The 3309-nt window shown below is 43.5% G+C and overlaps 1 non-coding gene across 1 annotated transcript; it reads right to left on the minus strand.

The window, feature by feature from the left end:
• Nucleotides 1-291: 291 nt before the first annotated feature.
• Nucleotides 292-398, minus strand: LOC141639319 (small nucleolar RNA R71). Its single transcript, XR_012542469.1, has one exon. It is a non-coding gene; the product is annotated as a small nucleolar RNA R71 (small nucleolar RNA).
• Nucleotides 399-3309: the final 2911 nt, after the last annotated feature.

Consider the following 3309-nt stretch of genomic DNA (forward strand, 5'->3'; position numbering starts at 1 on the left):
AAATTTGAGTTCCGTTCCTCTTATATTGATTTAGTGGAACGGAATCAGTTCGCGGGTCTGCCCGATGAAGACCCCTTGAAACATATGGAAATTTTCACGGACTATTCATTCGATACCTATACCGGAGGGGGTAACTCAAGATGAAGTAAAGGGGTTTATGTTCTTATACTCCTTGAAGGATTCGGCGCGAGATTGGTATCGCTACCTCGATAGAGTAGCAGCTGGAGTCATTGATTGGACATCTTTGGCACTAGCCTTCTACAAGAAGTACTTCCCGCCTTCGAAGACTGAGGCCTTGAAGAGTAAAATCACGAGTTTTCAGCAAGGGGCCGACGAAGATTTTTGTGAAGCATGGGGACGTTTCAAACGTTTGGTCCGAGCTGTCCCTCATCATGGTTTCCAGCAATGGTATCTTTGCAATCTCTTTTACAATGCTTTATATGATGATTACAAAGTCATTTTGGATGCAGCTGCTAATGGTAGGTTCCAAAATAACACCGGTCAAAGTAAAGGTTGGAACACCATTGAGGAGATGGCAGTCCATAAAGCTGAATTTGGAAGTTCACGTGGTAAGTCACGAAAGCAAGGTGAAGACATGACTGCTGTTGTGTCACTTATAACTTCCATTTCTACCCGTCTCGAGAAACTCGAGACTTCTGAAGCTTCCAAAAAGAAAGTCGAAGTTCCTATTCAAAACTCAGATGAGGTCGAGAAATTACGAGAGATGGTCCAACTCCTCTTGGTTCAAGTGGCAAATATGGAAGCAGCCGGGATTGAGTCCTCACAAAACTTTGTGAAACAATTGGAGAATATGGAGGCTAAGCAAGCCGCTAAATCTTCAATTAAATGTGAAGGGCCGGTTGAGACGATCAATGCCATAAACCTCAGAAGTGGCCTTTCTTATGAAAGTCCCGACAAGCCAAAGGAAGACTCGGAAATTGATGAAGAGGCTCGTTTGAATTCTGATGCAAAAACGAGTCTGAATGCCAGTGATTCAGGTCGATCGACCGACATTCCCTGTCGATCGACTGAATTGTCAGATAAAATAGTTTCTGGTCAGAAACTATTCACTCCTTGCACATCCAGTCGATCGACCAACATCATCGATCGATCGATCGAAATACTGGCGACGTTAATCAGTCGTGAATCGCTTCACTCCACTCACTTGGTCGATCGACCACCCATACGATCGATCATTTGGGGTCTCGAGCGAGGATGCAAATCCGTCAACTAGTTTGCATGATCCATCGCTCATTGATGATTTGACGGGGGTTTTAAACCTACGGAAGCCGAAGGTTACTGATCCTACGGCCAGTGTTGCAGTCCCGTATCCGGAACGTTTGAAGGCTACCAAGCTGGAGCGTAAGTTCGGTAAGTTTCGGAGATGGTCCGAATCTCGAGGTAACGGTTCCTTTCATCGATTTAATTACCAGGTACCCTCTTACGCTAAATTTATGAAAGATATTTTGAATCGTAAGAGAAAATTTCGTGATGAGGGTAATGTTGCGTTTGTGGAGGAATGTAATGTTCTTTCACAAGTTAATGTGCCACCTAAATTAAAGGACCCGGGTAGTTTTTCAATTCCTTGCACTATAGGTAACCACGTAATTGGAAAGGCCCTCTGTGACTTAGGGGCCAGCGTTAGTGTCATGCCGTATTCTGTTTGCGAAAGGTTAAACATTGGTAGACTTAAGGTGACCGATATTACCGTTCAAATGGCAAATAGATCGACTCAGAGACCTATAGGTGTCCTAGAGGATGTACCCGTTCGAGTGGGTAAGTTTTTTATTCCTGTCGATTTCGTTGTTTTGGACATTGCAGAGGATAGTCAGATACCTATCATTTTAGGCAGACCGTTCTTACATACAAATTTGTGATAGATGTCAAACGCGGAACCATCACCTTAGAGGTAGGGGATGACACCATCGAGTTCGATCTTGCTCACAAGGCAACCGAACTCGCAGATGAGGATACATGTTATTCTATTGATGTTGTTTGGGATTGTTACTTGTAATTGGAGGGAATCCTTAGCCAAGGATCCCTTAGCCGATCTAACTCGTTCGGATGAGTGTGCAGGTAATACAATGGAGAATCGAGGAGCCGACGTGTTGTGGTTGCCTCAATGGAGAGCTACGAGCTCAATGAAGAAGAAGATGAGAAACTTTTGAGCCTGGCCAACGATAACTTGGTGAACACTTGCTACACCATTGAAGCCGATTCTGTCTATCTTTGTAGAGGTAAAGGTGCAGAGCGTAAGCCACTTCCTCCCAATCTTAAGTATGTTTTTCTAGATGATACGGAGCAAGATCCAGCTATTGTTAGCTCTAAGCTTAACGATGACCCTGTCTGCCTTGATGTGTGTACTTAAGAAAAACGGGGAAGGCTTTGGGTTACTCTTTGGATGACATTAAGGGCATCAGCCCGATGTCCGTATGCACTGAGGATAGAGTTGGAAGAAGGCCACAAGCCTTACGAGACGGGGGTCAACGCAAGTTGAACCCAAAGATGCAGGAAGTTGTTATGGCTGAGGTGATGAAACTACTTGATGCAGGTATTATTTATACAGTTGGCAACTCCAAGTGGGTTAGTTTGATTCAGGTAGTCCCGAAAAAGGAGGGACTACCGTGGTTAAAAATGATAAAAATGAATTAATACCAACTCGAGTGGTGACAGGGTGGCGGATGTGCATTGATTATAGACAGTTAAATGCCGCCACTAAGAAAGACCATTTCCCCCTCCCTTTTGTTGACCAAATGACTGAAAGACTTGCTTCTAACAAATTTTTCTGTTTTCTAGACGGATATTCAGGGTTCTTTCAGATCCCTATTCATCCGGACGATCGAGTAAGACCACTTTTACCGTCCACGGGGTGTTTTTGCGTATCGTAGAATGCCTTTTGGATTGTGTAACGCCCGCTACCTTTCGAGGTGCATGATGGGGATTTTCTCTGATTATATAGAAAATATCATGGAGGTATTCATGGATGATTTCTCAGTTTATGGTAATGACTTTGATCGTTGTTTAGCTAATCTTGATAAAGTCATGCAGCGTTGTATAGATGTTAATCTTGTTTTAAACTGGGAAAAGTGTCAGTTTATGGTCAATGAAGGAGTTGTGTTAGGGCATCGATTTTACGATAAAGGTATACATGTTGACAAGGCAAAGGTGCAGGTGATTGAGCAATTACCTCCTCCCGTGAATGTTAAAGGAGTGAGGAGTTTCCTAGGTCACGCTGGTTTCTACCGGCGTTTCATCAAGGATTTTTCAAAAATTGCTAAACCACTTACACAATTGCTTCTTAAGGATGCT

This window comes from Silene latifolia, unplaced genomic scaffold (genome assembly GCF_048544455.1).
Source record: "Silene latifolia isolate original U9 population unplaced genomic scaffold, ASM4854445v1 scaffold_335, whole genome shotgun sequence".
Classification (NCBI taxonomy): Eukaryota; Viridiplantae; Streptophyta; class Magnoliopsida; order Caryophyllales; family Caryophyllaceae; genus Silene; species Silene latifolia.